The sequence below is a fragment of the Pleurodeles waltl genome, chromosome 8 (assembly GCF_031143425.1).
Source record: "Pleurodeles waltl isolate 20211129_DDA chromosome 8, aPleWal1.hap1.20221129, whole genome shotgun sequence".
Taxonomy (NCBI): domain Eukaryota; kingdom Metazoa; phylum Chordata; class Amphibia; order Caudata; family Salamandridae; genus Pleurodeles; species Pleurodeles waltl.
The window spans coordinates 577,589,868-577,606,706 of NC_090447.1; positions in this window are offsets into that span (position 1 = coordinate 577,589,868).

The following is a 16,839-nucleotide window of genomic DNA, read 5'->3' on the forward strand; positions in this document are numbered from 1 at the left end:
GACAAATACAAAATAGGTGAAAAGAAAGAGGGAATAAGAGGAAGAGAGTGAGAGAGAGAGAAATATGTATAAAGTTGTAACAAGCATGCCTTTCAGTTTAGCACTGACAAGACCCTAAAGTGATGAAACCATACCCATAAAAGCTAATATATATTTCCCCATATTGAAATGATGTAGAACATTAATATTAAGTTCACTTCAGGGGTAAACATTAGCTCTTCGAATGACCCTATTAGTTTATGCTTTGAGGGGCCTCATATATTTGTCCACTTTATGAACTGTCTTTTTGATTCCTATGGAAGCCCAGCTTCAGTCAAAGTTTATATTATATAATGTGCAAATACTGGAATCTGTTTCTCCTCAGTCTGGGCTAGATTATTGCCAATCCTGTGAAGATCATAACCCTATCTGCACATGAAGCTGTCTAGAAACTGTGCTACCTTGAAAACTACAGTCCCACCCTTGGCCCTTCCACATATATCCCCTCTAAGATGAGTGCCTGGGCAGTTGTGGAGGTTGTGAAGTTCGCTGAGCCAAGAGATTTAAAGTGCGTGGACTCCAAAGGACTTCCGTGATGATTGCAGAAAGCTCATTAACAACTGTAAATAAACTCAAAGTGGGTCAGGAAGGACAAAAGAAGCCCAGCAAGATCCCCAATCAGTGCACTCCTAGAAAGCAAGCGGTACGTTTTTATTACCAATAACTCCATGCTTTTGTTTAAAGTGTGGCTCTTGCTCTCCACTTCAAACTTTAGCAATAGGAGGAAAACAATGTCAGAAACTTCTACTTTATTTGCAAATGTAGAACAGTAATATTTACAGACTATGTAGCACGATTTTTACGCAATACTAAGGGCCTGATTTAGGTCCTGGTGGCGGGATTACTCCCTCACAAACGTGACAGATTTCCCATCTGCCATATTATGATCTCCATAGCATATTATTGTGACAGAGTAGTCCCCGTTGCCAAGATCTAAATCAGGCCCTACTTTTTTTTTCTTTAAACGGTGTAAAAAACAGCAGTAAACAGTTTTATTTGCTCCATGAGCATAGAATAAGTTATCGAAATTCAATAAAAAGAACCTGCTGGAAATGTGGTTTAGTTCTGGAATGTTTCACTTCAGCAGTGGAAATGAAAGCTTATACAAGCAGAGAGCAAAGCTCTAGCAACCTTCCTGTAATAGGGAGACGTGCAATATATTTACAATAGTGACCTCGCAAAGATAAAGAATGACACATTTCTTTAACAATGGACAATCATGGTGAAGACCAAAAAACGTATTTTTGCCCCTTTTCGATAAATTAAGAACCTGTATAATTTATTGTGTCCGCCCCCTACCTGTGTAAGGGCCTCTGTGAGTCAGGCATTAAATGCTCCTGCATGCTTACAATGAAGGTTGCTGTCAATTTATGTCAAATAGCATTTCATTGGGACTTGTCTTTTTGATAAGCAAATTCAGTCAAAGTGAGCCAAGTAAAAATTCAACTAACGTACAAATAGTTTATAATTTTGAGACGTATTATTTCACAAAATGGAGCATTGTCACCCACAAAACTTAAAGAAGTTGCCAGGTAGATGAGTTTGACAGCATGCATATTTTTAGGCCTGGGTTTCTTATGATGCAATCTGGGAGTTGTAGTCTTGGTTCAGTTCAACTGGACTAACGTGTTTAAGATTAGGATTACATAAGGGCCCTAGTAATGCAGGGGGCCTGTACTGAACAGGTGCAAGATAAACGTTGTATGCCCTCAGCTGCCTTCTTATGTTGTATTTCAGTGTTTCAGTTTCACAGATTGTGCGGAATTAAGCCCTTTGTGTAACTCAGCCCTGGAGGCATTGGCATCCAAGTTGGTGTTGTTCGATTGGTATGACCAGATTTTGCAGTTTGTCTGGGTTCAACCTCAATTAAACGACCCCCTCTCCCCCCTTATCACTTGTGGAACCCATTGACACCATAAGCTAAGAGCATTGATCAGAACTCCCTGCTGGTCAAGTCCTGTACTCAACTTAATCTTTACTCCTAGTGTGTCCGGGTAAAGGGAAAAGAGATTAAGGGTATTTTTCTGTGCCATCTACATAATTTGGGTTGATTAGGACCAGGAAGGACCTTCGGCCAGAACCTGTCTTATGCACTCCTTTCCGTTCCTCTTTCCCATTTGACATCACCTCTTATTTTAAATCTAACTACTTACATTTAGAGGACTACATACTTCATATCTCAGCTGCCAAGTTTACAAGATTTTTCTTAGCACTTTTACAGCAGTAAATGATGGAGAGCAACTAAGCTAGGATCAAACTTGACAGAAAGCAAGAAAAATAGTTAATTTGCATGAATTTAAACAAGTGCGGCTGAATCATATAGAGAGCACTTCAGAGTGAGCAAAGCTAGAAAGCGAGGACGAAAATGAGAAATACTAAGGCCTAAATTTAAGAAGGCCTAGTGCCACATTAGTCTAATTTTTTACGCTAATGTGGCGCTAGGCTTGCAAAATAGCTACACCATATTAACAAAGTGGCGCAATGCATGCAAGCGCCAGGCATAATGTATGCAAAGGGGGTGTTCCAATGCAAAGAAGCACCCAAAAATGGCTCAATGATATTGACAAGATTTCATTGCACCATTTTTGGCATAATTTGTTTTACGCCTGCTGAAAGCAGGTTTTAAAAGGACGCACCCATTGAAATCAATAGGCCTCCTTGCACTTTGCAAAATGCCACAATGATGTCAAATACTTTGGCGCAAATGCTCCTCATACCACCATGGTGCACAGTATCTTAAATACGGCGCACACATGGTGGCGTTAGGGTGCGCAAGAAAAGTGATGCTTCACAATGTGAAGTTCCATTTTTCTTAAATCTGGGCCTAGAGGTGTGACAGAGAGAATGAAAGGATGAGTGACTTTAAGATAGTAGAAAACTCTATTGCAGCTTAAATAAGGGAGTGAGATTGAATATGAGTAGACAAGTAACAGGATAAGTGAGAGGGTAACGTAAAATGATGAGAAAGTGAGACTTCGGAGAGGAAAAATCCATTTAACTTGAGGGACTTGGGAGAGGAAAATTTATTTAACCGAGCTATACAAATGAAAGAGGATGTAGAATGGGGGTAAGGAAAAGGTAAGGAGGGAGTGGGAAATTGAAAACAAGAAAGGATGCAGGGATTAGTGAGTTACGAAGGAGACAGAGCACCAGCATCCCTGTGACACCATATGTGATATTTATGCCGTTAAAATGAAGGGCAAGTATTCAATAGTTCAGAATCTCATATGTTGTCTGTAGCACAGGACTTGATAGCGATATGAAACTGATGGTTTCTTTTCTGAGTTAGCTTCAGGCTCTGTTCTATGAGAAGATGGATCTCAGTTGTACTTCACACTAATGAGAGTGCACCCTTGCTTTCCAGTAATCTCTTAAATACTTTTTGCTGGTTTTTGGCTCTTGAGGAAATCTTTTGGACGCACTTGTGCATGTGTATGAGGCAATGATGTTAAAACTGTTTCCTTTTGTATGTATTTTTACTCCTGTGGTGTGTCACAAATGTGATCCTTTTTTTAAATATTTTGTATGAATGTATGCTTTTGGTGGCCCGAAGAGAGTTATCAATTGTGTGCAGTCACACTATTTGTGATGCGTACGCAAGAATCAGAGTTTAAAATGGCCACCTCATATCAATATTTGGGTGTGTGATTCCAAGAAAATGACTCACACTTTGCACAATTTGCATCTTTAACTACAAGGCCTATTGCACTCTTGCACGCCATGAAAGGCTACCACCCGACATCTCTAAAAGCACTGCTGCCACCCCCTTCAAAATATGTGCCTTTCCTGTGAATCTAGGGCCCATATTTATACTTCAACTGCACCAAATTTGTGTCATTTTTTTGATGCAAATTCGGCGTAAACCTAACTCCATATTTATATTTTGATGTTAGACACGTCTAGCATCAAAATATAGGAGGTGGCACTATTTCTTGGATGCGTGCACCGTATCCCCATAGCCCCATATCTATCCCCCTGTGCTAAAATGATGCACGGGTGAGAGGAGGGACTAAATAATGGTGCAAAGCTTGCTTTGCGCAATTATTTAACACCTGGGTCAGACGAGGCGTTAGGGGAACTGTTGACCCATTTCCATGGGTAAACACAATGGAATGGGTCCACAGGTGCCCTCCCCAAGCCCCAGGAACACCCCCACCCACACCAGAGGGACACCAGAGGATGGGGACCCCATTCCAGGTGAGTAGGGTAAGTATAGGTAAGTAGGTTTTTAATTTTATTTTTAAAGTATCATTGGGGACCCTAACTTGGGGCCCCGTGCATGGTACAGGGTACAATGGCCATGCCCAGGGGACACTTGTCCCCTGGGCTGGCCACTGGTGTGGTGGGTATGACTCCTGTCTTTCTTAAGACAGGAGTCATGTTTTTAGTGGTTGTGTGCCAGGAAGTGGCGCTAGTCTGGTTAGAGGCATTTTTTTTGCCTCTAACCAGGCTATCATCAATTTTTTACACACAACCCTCTCCTTCTCTAGGACCACCCCCATCCGGCTAGTGTCTTTTTTTAAGACGCTATCCCAAGTTTAGCGCCGGCTTGCACCATTCCTTTAATATGGTGCCCGTCTGGCACTCTAGAATAGCACAAGCCGGCGCTATACTTTTTTCTGCAAAACTACATTTGCGCAGTTTCGTGGCAAAAAGTATAAATTTGGGCCTAGGTGTTTGGGTTGATTACATACAGTGTAATTTTTTAGAGTTCTCTTTGGGGATCCAGCTAGTGCAAATGAGGTTCAAATTCATTTAGAATTTTTCACATGAGAATCTTGTGCTCTATGGAGACCTTTTTTGGTTTTGGTTCATCGCCAGAGTTGCCGAGAAAGGTACATTGAGAGATTAATTCTAACAGGAACTGCTGCCACCAAAGAATTTGCTCAATAATCCCAGGTTCATCATTTTTAATAAGACCCTAAATTACCTAAAATGAACAATGTTTTCAGACATATTATTCTTATACAGTGGGCTGGACTGTGACCCAAAATCAGCCCTGGCAAAAATATTAAAACCATTTCTCCCTCTCTCTTTCTTTCGCCCCTCTCCACCTCTGTCGCCATGCACCCTCCTCCCTCCCCTAGGCTGCTCCTGTAAACCAGGAGTAACTGGAAAGCATCACAGTGACCTTCAATTAGTCCAACTCCCAAAGATATCCCAGATGAGAACAAACATTGGCAAAGCCAATAGGTCTTAAACAAGTAAGAGCTATTGGCTTTGCCAATGTGTTTTAGCCATGTTGTTCACTAGTGTGGCTGTTGTTCAGTCTGGCTAAACATTAGTTGCAGAGAGGAGGGTGGCATGGAGTTTCATAGAGTGGAATGGCAAAGAGTGGTGTAGAGTGGTGTGGCAGAGAGTATTGTGTTTTAGAGTGAAATAGTGTGGAGTCTCGTAGAGGGGCATACACTAGAGTGGCATAGTGTAGGGTGGATTGGTGTAGAGTGCATTGGCATAGAATGTTGTGGAGCATAGTGGTGTAGAGTGCAGTGGCATTGAAATTAGCAGCATACAATGTAGCATCATACAATGCAGTGGCATAGATTTAAGTGGTGCATAGTAGAGTGCAGTGGTGCAAAGTGGAGTGGTGCAGAGTGAAGTGGTGCAGAGTAAAGTGGAGCAGAGTACAGTGGTGCAGAGTACAGTAGAGTGGCACAGAGCGCAATGGCGTAGAGTACATTGGCATAAAGGTGTGCAGAGTGGAGATGCATAGAGTTGAGTGATGCAGAGGGCAGTGGTGCAGAGCAGTCAAGTGGCAAAGAGCGCAGTGGTGTAGAGTGCATAGTAGAGTCAAGTGGCACAGAGTGCAGTGACAGAGGGTGGTTTAGAGTAGGGTAGCATGAAGTGGTGCAAAATAGAGTATAGAGCCATAGTGTGCGGTGATGGAGATTGGAGCAGTGCAGAGTAGAGTGGCATAGATTTTAGTAGCGGAGAGTGCAGTGTGCAGAGTAAAGTGTCAGAGTACAGTGGTGTAGAGTGGAGTGGATTGGCATAAAGAGCAGTGGAGTAAAGTACACTGATGCAGGGCATAGTGCAGTGGCATAGAGTACCGTGACATAGAGTTCAGTTTTGTAAAGTGCATTGGTGTAGAGTGCAGTGGTTAATAGTAGAGAGGCTTAGAGTGCAGTGGAATAGAGAGGAGTGGCACAGAGTGAAGTAGAGTGGAATAGAGTTGATTGTTTCAGAAGAAAGTGAAGTGGCTTAGAGAAGAGTGGTGCAAGGTAGAGTGCAGTTTTGTAGAGTGGAATAGAGTGAAATGGCATAGAGTAAAGTGGTGTAGAGTGCATTGGTGCATAGTAGATTAGAGTGGTGTACAGTGGTTTGGCGTACAGTGCTACAAAGTGAAGTGCATTAGCATAGAGTATATTGGAATAGAGTGCTGTGACCTAGAGTGAATTGCTGCAGAGTGGCATAGAGTACACTGGCCTATAGGTTTGTGCAGAGTAGATTGGTGTGGCCTAAACTGGAGTGGTGTACAGTCCAGTGGTGAAGACTGCAGTGGTGTAGAGTAGAGTGGCAAAGAGTGAATTGGCATAGAGTAGAGAGGTATAGGGTAGAGTAGAGAGGCATAGGGTGAAGTGGAGTTGAGTGCAGTGGTGTACAGTGGAGTCATGCAGAGTGGTACAAATTGGAGAGGTGCAGAGTACAGTGCATTGGTGTGGAGTAGTGCAGGGTAGAGTGGAGTATTCATGGTGTGATAGAACACCGACATTACAGACAACAATTTTTCAATTGAAAATGACCATTACATTTTCACAGACATATAGTTTTACTGATAAAACTGTACAGTGCACAGACATAAATGTGTGGAAATGTCATCACCTAGTTAATTGATTTGTTTACATCATATCAAGGTATTTGTTTCCAACACACTTCAGAAATAACAAAAAATTTGCTTCATTTGTGCATTCATAATTCTGAAATATCCTGAAATACTTACGCAGTTCATTTAAAGGTTGTCGTGTGCTAGGAAAAAAAAACTCCTATCTACCCTCGGATGCAGTAAGATTGTCACCTAAGTCCTCGTACTTTGAAGTGAAGGAAAGAAAGGTAAACAAGTGCCCTTGGAAGACAGTGCCTGACATTTGACCTCGGTCTCTGAATGCATAGCAAATGCCCTGAGATAAGAACAAGATTGAAAGGCCTGTTAAGAGAAAGTGAGTTTGTGGAAGAAAACAGAAAACACGGTTTAGACAACTGAGAGACAAACTGAACTTGGAGAGCTTATAGCAAATAAAGCCAGCAAGTAGGAGTTACAAACCACAAAGTCACTGGTAATCAATGGGCAGAATGCCTTCCTAGGTTAACTTTCTGAAAGTCCCCAAGATGTGTTTAGCAAATCTAGGCTGCTACCTAAAAAATAACCTGTCCAGCCATACTTATGTGTCATTTAGAAGGACCTTGTTGTTGAAGATAAGGTTATCACATTCACCAAATGCCTTGAGGACTAAACATAGCAAATTTGTAGTGAACTCATATGGTATGGAATAATACCAGAGGTTTTATTTGAATGTCATTATGTGGCAATTAAAAATAGAGTGTATAGGCCTCTAATATGGAATAGTATTCCTTGTCAAACTCACTTGCTCAAGGAAATCTGTTAAATCTATCAGTAGGTGTCGACTTGCATTATATGGTTCTGACTTCAAGCGGTATGCAGGATGTTATGGTAAGGACTGGCTTTATTAAAGTTATGCGCAGTACTGTAATGAAATAGGAAGTTACCTAATATATTATCTGTCAATCGTGCAGAGTGATGAATGTGTATTTTAGCTAATGTATTGAGAACCAGTGGGTGGTTATTTTATATAACTGTATTTATAAAAAACAGTAAGGGATTTTATTATGTTGAAGATCGGGATGGGTCTCCTGGAGATAAAAAATGTGAGTGAAACAACTCTTATCTCGCGATTCCGTCTAGGGTTTATCAGATGTAATTTATGCTTTCCATTAGGTCAGTATGATGAAAAATTTGTAAAACTTTGCCCCTGTGATGGAGTGTCTCCACAGACTTTGATTCACTTTATCTTGTTCTGCATTTTTTATGCACCCTTCAGGCGGCATTTTTTATTTCCCTTGTTGAGGCCGACGGGTTTTGTGCAATATTGCCCAGCTTTTCTGTGGCTGCGCTTGGCCTCTGATGCGCTAGTTTGGCAGGGACTGGGGTCTTTTCTTAAGGGTGCTATAACCTGTCGGAAAAATCTAGAGTATTTTTAAATGAATTTATATTTTTAACTTGATTTATTTATTTATTTTTCTTTGTTTTAAGGAATCTTGGATTATCATCTTTTATTTGTGTATATTTGTCTAGTAGAAGATGAGGGGATATACATGTTAGTTGATTGTATTTTGTTTTTATATGATGTGTTGTTTATTTATCTATATGGTTGATTATTTTCATACCGAATAAAGCATTTTCATCATCATAACTGTATTTATAGTATAAACATTTTAATTAACTTTCATTAAAGTGCTATTCTTTTTAACAAATCGTGTTGGGCCATATCAATCTCGGGACATATTCATCTTGGGACTCCTATTAGCAGCAGTCCCAAAAGCCTAGGGTAAGACCCAAAACACGAACAGCTTGCCAAGAGTCAGGGTCTTTCAATGAACACCTAGGTTGGTGCTTCTCTTTCCTAACCTGGTGGGGCCTTCTTCTTACCAGCCCCAATCTCTTGTGAAAATGTAGGAGTGTAAAAGAAGCAGTCCTCTATCCTCCTCTTTTCAAGCGGAGAGATGTAAACACACTACCGCTTAAACAGGATCTGCAGATGGACAGGGTACAGGAAAACTCTAACACAATGTGGAAACAGCCCGAGAAACGCCGGGCAAATAACACAATGAGGAGAAACTACAGAGAAATAGAATGAGAATACAAGTGATCAGTCACTCTTACAAAGGATATAACATCCACTAGAGATCCTTTGATTCCCAAGAGAATCTCTATTTTGTGCAAACACACAATCATGAACAGCAATCTCACAAGAACATACATTTTGACCACAAATTCAGAGTGACCAGGATCCCTTATTTCATGGTCATCTCACTCATAAAGCCAGACCTTTGTGTTATGTGCCAGACTTAAGTGAGGTGCATTGTTGACACCACATAACTTGCACTCACCTTCACGAAGATTCCCACGACCCTGCAATGAATATATGCAGGTTATCCTGGTTCAGTTTCAAACAACCTGGTCCCTGTCTTCCTGTCAAGGGAACGGAGACCTAACCTCTTCATGTTGTGCTGTCTTGGATTACGTCTGGAAGGAGGTAACTAGTGGATCTGTAGTGCCATTCTCGTCTCTCCCAAAGGCACCCAGAAGAGTGCAAAATGTAGACCACCATAGCCTACATTCTGCCTCTTCTCAGGGAACACCATTTGATCGTGCTTTTTATTGACAAGGTATTTTCCATTTGAACTGCCAAATCTAAATGAATGATTGGACTTAAGGGGGTGTGCTATCACTTGTTTTTCATGATTCATTTGGTATCACTGAAGGGGCCACAAATATATCTCTGTAATGCCAAATTGTACTGCTGACCCTAAAAAAATGAAGCCACCACTTGGGCCATAAATGCAAGATGCGTAATACGCTGACCTGCCGAATTTGCTACTTTTTAACACTTATTTTTGCAAAAGTGAAATCATGGTTCTTTTTTTGTCAGACTGTCTTTGTGTTTACACCAGCATTGATTCCCTTTGTAAGCCATAAGAGTCATGTCAGTCCTGCCCTCTACAGTACTGCCACAGTGATGCAGCATCATCCTTTGCGGTCAGCGTCTGGACATTATGAAGCGTATTCCTGTGGAGTCTTGAGCAATATATTGTCCCCTATTTTTTCGACGGATCTCGTTGTTTAACTAAAGGTCTTGGGCAGTTGATCCATATTGTCCTTTATGCATGTTGATAGGTTTGATTCTAATTTTAGTAATCATCCCTTGAAGTTCTAAACGAATATCTTCTTGCAATTGAACATCACTGGACAATTGCTAGCACTGCCAGGTTTACAGAATACGCAGTGTTGGCACACATGTTTTGATTATGTGGAATTCGTGGTCACTTTCTGATTAATTAACGAACGTTGTAGAAATGTACTTTCAAAACAGAATCTTGAAAGGACAATTTAAACCCCTATACAGGGATTTTGAGAGCATAAAACACTGGAATAAATGTATTTATTAGTTCAGTGGAAAATGTGGGATTCTTCAAAATCTTGCGGGCTAGACAAACAATTAGGATTCTTGTTTCCAAAGAAGGAAACAATTTTGTTTTTCACATATTGCGATCCTTTCCATTCATGAATCGATAAAGGCTGTCGACCAGGGTATTACGTTTTTTACAAAGGGTTGCTCAAGCTTTGCACGGTGTCGCAGAGTTTTGCACCCACAGGCTTTTTTATTCACGCTTTAAGTCGCTCTCCATTGATTAGTATCATGCAAAAGCCTGTACTAATCCCTAATAATTAATCACGTAGTAAGCTTGGTTCATCGTCGGTTATTGAAGAAATACTAGCGTGCAACAGAGTGAAGGGAATAGATTACTTGCGTGGAAATATTGGACAGATGCACGTACACATTACATTACTATCGTGCAACAGATCCTGTTGGTTCAATTGCACTTTCTTTGTAGCAGCTATTAGATATATAGGGCCAGATGTACAAGAAAGTGGAGCATCAGTCCTGATGCGCCACTTTTATTGTGCCCCCCTTAATCCCCCTAATGTCACCATGGTAGTGCTGAATTTACAATACAGCGCACCATGGCGCACGTTAACACAATTGCATCAGAATTTATGACGCTATTGCGGTGCTTTGCTGGATTAGCACCATTAATTAAGGCACTAATCCAGCAAAGCACTAGGTTATTAATGGCCTGTCACTTTAACGCCTGCAATGTGCAGGTGTTAAAACTGACGGAAAAAATGACACAGTGAAATTTTGGATTTTTTGCGGACTCCTTGCGGGGCAATCCCCCTTGCATACATTATGCCTGGTGCAGGCATGATGTGGCGCAAGGGGTTACAAAGTGGTGCAATGCTAGCATTGCACCAGTTTGTAAATATGGCACATCAGAAATGCCTACCTAATGCCACATTAGCATAAAAAACAGGATGCTAATGTGGTGCAAGGAGGCTCAGGGGCCTTGTAAATCCGTCCCATAGAGTATCCACTTACTCTGCATTGCACTGGAAGATATTTCTGCTATTATTTTGTATTGGGAAGTGTCACTTTATATGGCGGACATCTATGGGACAACAGTGTTCATTCATTCTTTATGGTTCTATTAAAGCAATGAATTCCATCATGAGGATGCCATCAACACCGCTGGTGATACCTTCAGATAAAGTCACTGGACTACCAGTTTCCCTTCCTGCTGACAGCATGAAAGTTAATGGAAGGTACTCACCAGGCACCTTATTGTTTAGAGGTTAGAGAGTGCGAACCTTTCATTAAAAGGAGGGCAGACATATAGCAGCAAAACATATAGGCCCTCATCACGACTTTGGAGATCACGGTATTGCCACGCCAGCAGTCATACTGTCACCAGGCTGGCGGTGCAGATAACGACCCTGGCAGTGATATCACCGCAACACAGCCAGTAGCCAACCAGTACAGCCAGTGCTGTATGACTGCTGACTGACGGTAGTAGCCTTCTCCAGGCCAGCGGAAAGCACAGTAGCACCCACCCTCTAATGAGTCAGCAGAACGCCACGATTTCTGGGGCAATACGGACGCCACAAAAAGCTGGCAGAAATGAACTGAAAGAAGGAGACACTCACCTCCAGAGATACAGATGACTCACTGGACGCTATGGAATGTGCATTACAAGTCTTCCCAGCGCTATTCTATGCCATCCTCCTATAGGACCAGCAACGCTGACAAAGACGCCATTGGTAAGTACATCCGCACAGTACACAATGGAGGGAAGGGGAGAGTCACACATGCACACGCCACACACACACCCGGCACTGACTGCAATGCTCACACATGCAATACAACACCTGCACCGATACACACACACACATTCACAGAGACACACACACCCACCACACACATGCACAACAACACACACACACCATGCTCAACACACATGTCACACACGCACCCATCCATTGAAAAACATCAGAACGGAACATCACATACACCCACCCACAGCAATCCCACTCAATAGGCCACAAAATGTAACACAGGCACCCTAATCCTGTAACAGACAAGGCCAGCAAGCAAAACAAAATGTCAACACAACCTGCATGGAATATAAAACATCAAACACAACCAATTCTGAATGTACAGACATTCATGCAGAGGGAACATACACACATCATGGACACACAACACACTCATACCTCCACACATACATCATAATACTCAACCACACAAATACCACAACCTAGCATACACAAACATACAAATCCATATCCATAATAATACTTACACTTCTGAAGTCATGGATTCAGCCAAAGCAGTCATACAGAAACAAAGCACAGATATACTAAGTAAACAGCATACAAATGCATTTGTACATCAACCATGTACTGAAAAAGCCACGACAATTGCTTCAAATTGACAACAACGTGGTCTTTTGGGCAGTTATAATTGGAAAGGACCCAGGTCAAACTAAATACAAAAGGGGCCTCCACAGGCTAGGGACATCAATGGGGCAGGCAGGCACCTCAGGGGTCAATGGGTGTGGGTGGTGGCAGAGGTTTAGGTTCGGGTAGAGGGTCCTTTGGCTTTGGTTTGGGAGGGGGTCCTTGGTTGTTGGTTTTGGAGGGGGTTCCTCTGACTTTTTTTTGGTAGGGGTCCTTTGGCCTTTGTTTTGGGTGCGGGTCGGCAGACAAATTTTGTTCTGGACTGAGGAGGAGGCTGTTTTGATTCAGCCACAGGTCCAGGGGGAGGCTTTCTGGTGGGGGAGGGGCATGGGAAACCGGAGGGGGGTCGAGGGAGGGCTTGGAAATGGAGGGACTGGGTGTGGGGAGGGAACCATGATGGTGAGGGTCAACACAGGGTGGGACAGGATCAGGGAACAGATCAAGGCAGCAAGGAAAAGCTTTTTAGGAAAATGGGGGATGGGCTGGGATACAGGTCTGGGAGTGGAGGTAGTGGGAGTTCTTGTGGGACGTGTAGGTGTGCTGGATAAGGATGCAGGTGTATGCATAGTGTGCATGTGTGAGTTGGAGGAATGCTGAGTGTCTGTGTGTGTTTTGGGAGGAACGGGTAGAGGGTGGGCGAGGACATACAGGTCATGTGAATGTATGTTAGGGTGGTGTCTGCAAGGAAGGTGGGTGTGCTGCATGTGGTCATGAAGGTGATTGAGGTGAGTTCAGATGTTGTGTATGGGGTGCCTGTCTCAGTGTCTGCTGTTCTGGTGACCGTGGGCAAAACAGAAGTGGTGGCATGATCTGGGAGTGAGGATGCAGTGCTGGCAGGTGTGAGTGGTGATGTGACTGTAAGGTAGGAGGTGGTGGGAGAGACAGAAGAGGCAGTGGCTGTTGTTGTGTCTGCTTCTGATTGTTGAGTGTGTGAATGGCTGTGGTGTGTCTTGTGCCGCCTGTGTGTAGCTTTGCATTCCTTTCCTGTTGCTTTGGGTGAATGCCTGTTTGAATGTGTGGGTGGAATGGGTGAGGGTAGAGGGACCTGGGATTGGCCACAGGTAGCTGGAGGGAGGACAGAAGTAGTAGGGACACTAGCTGCCTTAAATGAGGAGGTCAGATTCTGAAATTATCTCTGTAGGCCAGCCAAGGCACAGTGAATGCCTTCCAAGTAGGCATCGGTCTGTTGCATCTGTGATGCCAGGCCCTAGATGGCATTCACGATGGTTGACTGCCCCACAGAAATGGATCTCAGGAGGTCAATAGCCTCCGATTTGACTGTCCCCAACTGAGCCCCCCTGATCTTCCGGGCTCAGTGTCTCAGGTCCTCCCACCGCTTCCTGCAGTGGGTGCTCTGCCGGCTATGGACCCTCAGGGTCTGCTCTTCCTTGGCGTTGGCTTTCCACATGGATTGTTTCTGATGGGCCATGAACTGGATAAGATAAACAATATGAAGGGAACTGTCATGTAGGCACATTATGCCGAAATATGATAGGACCACAAACAATATACGCACACTTATATCCATGACAGGAGACGCACACTTCCTATTCCAGCATGCATGTCTGATACATCACCCTGCACAGGGTATGCAGCATATACATACTATTATCCACACACAACCATGTCACTACAAATACACCAATATGCAACCTACCTGCTGTTCTGGAGCCCCATCCACAAGTTTCTGGAGTTCTTCCTGTGTGAAGGTGGGGGCCCTCATCCCTGTTACCCCTTCCATCATGGATTCCAGGAGGAGGACACAGCAGCACACGCAGTGGAGATCTGGTTGGCTGGAGAGTCATGAGTCTGTTAAGGCTGTAGAAAATGGAGGTCATGACTGCGGCGGTATGCACCATCACCGCTGGCGGTCATCATCATTGGTCCCCATTCCCATGGACAACAATGTTAACCAATGGGTGCACGTCGGTTTCGACCGCCTACTGCCATGGCGACATACACCTGCAGAATGGCCTCACTGTAATACTCCTCTGCATTTAGGACAGGAAGCAGCTGTTTTACACATCTGTTGCCCAGTTTACAGTCACACATGTCCGTCACAGCTTGTACATGTCAGCAGAAATGGTGGTGAACAATGTCAATCATATTCAGTCAGTTGTACCTTCAGAGTTATGAATAATATGTTGCTGACTCATAAGGCTTCCACCCTTCCCTCAGTCCTTCAGAGAGCAATCAGGGGCTCCGATGGGGCAGGGGAGCCTCAGATGAGATACTACTGTACGAGGGACTTAAAGGTAAATTAAATATGCCAATTAGGATAAGCCAATCATACTTTAGAAAGGAGAGCACCTGCACTTTAGCCCTGATCAGCCAACATCAAAAGGTCAGGAAATATAGGAGGAAGGAGGAAAAAAGTCAGGGGATGAGCATGCCAAAAGGGCCAGGTCCAACACTCATCAAATATCCAGGTCTCAGTCAGGAACCTGTTTTCAGGTGTGATGCATATTGGCATTATAATGTCACATTATGGGAGAAATGTATAATCGTGCTCATACATGTGTTGTTTGCTAAACATAGATACCGACCACTGTGGAGGCAGAGACATGCATTTTTGTGTAGCAGCCCCTGGTTGACCTTGCCACCATGGAAGACAGACACATTATACTCACCTTTCGTCTCAACCGTCCAACTATCATGAACTGTGTCACCAGTTGGAGTCAGATCTGCTGCAAGCCATATGACAACCTACAACCATGCCTCACTCTGTGCAGGTGCTATCCGCCCTCCACTTTTTGGCCACTGGCTCTTTCTAAGGGACTGTGGGATTGACAGCAGGTATGTCTCAACCTATGGTCAGTAATATGTTGTGGAAAGTCTTGTCTGCCCTGCTGAAACATGTTGACAGCTGCATAAAATGTCCCCATCCTAAAGATTTCCCCATGTGAAGGCTGACTTCTATGCAATGGGGCATATCCCTCATGTAATAGGGGCGATAGATGGTACCCATATTGCATTGGTACCAACCAGGGACAACAAGCAAGTGTACAGGAATAGGAAGAGCTATCATTCTATTAATGTGCAGATGGTCTGTTTAGCAGACCTCTATTTCTCACAGATTACAGCTAAGTTTCCTGGACCTGTACATGATTCCCACATCCTCAGGAACAGCAGTGTCCCACATATGATGACGCACCTACTCAGGGAGAGTGGCTTCCTCTTTGGGGAGTATGATGAGTGTGTGTACAATCACTGTGACCACAGCAAGTCTACACTTTCCACTTTGAACATAGCAGGATTGTAAAGATGTTTCCACTATCCACAGGTGATTCAGGGTATCCTGATCTGTCCTGGCCACTGACACCAGTGAGGAATCCAAGGCCTGGGTGGAGAATCAGTAGAATTAGGCTCATGGAAGGACGAAAAGGGTCACTGTGTGGACATTCGGTCTTCTGAATGCGGGGTTTCAGTGTTTGCACATGTCTGGAGGTCTCCTGCTCTTCTCACCTCAGAAGGTGTGCCAGATTGTCATGGCCTACTGCATGCTGCACCACTTGGCACTAAGGAGTCATGTGCCATTGCTGGAAGTGGCGGGTGTAGAGGATGTACTGATAGCAGTGGAGGGAGCAATGAACAGTGAAAAAGATGGGGACGAGGATGATGTTGTCAGAAGAACTCAGCTCATCCAGCAATAATTCCAGTGACATTCTGGTAGGTTTCTATCTCAATATACCACTTAACATGTTGAACTACAGTATGGGTGTAATTTGAAATCTATTTGTGATGTGAGCAGTGTCATGTCTGAGTTAGGTATAGCAATACAGTGTACCTGATAGGTAGGTATTGATGGGCTGACGTAGTCCTGCCATTGATATTGCCAGTCTGTATGAATTGATTTCACTTATTTTCTAAATCACTTATGTGCTAAATTTTATATGAATTATTTGGAAGTGAAAATTAAATGTACCTTCTTCACAGCTGTCATCATACATCACCTCATGGTACAGTTAACCCATATTTAATTTCTCCGTTTGTCACACTATCAGTGGAGGAAAGCACACTGATAATTGTGATAGACAGCATTTCACTAATGTGTCATATCTCCAAGACAGGAATCGTGTGATGTGTTCAGTACTGTTCATAAAAACTCCTCTTCGTGTTGTTGTTAATAGGTATGTTAGTAGACACTTACTATTGCAGGTGCATGTGGTATAACATTGATATGATGATCTATCATAATAGATTGT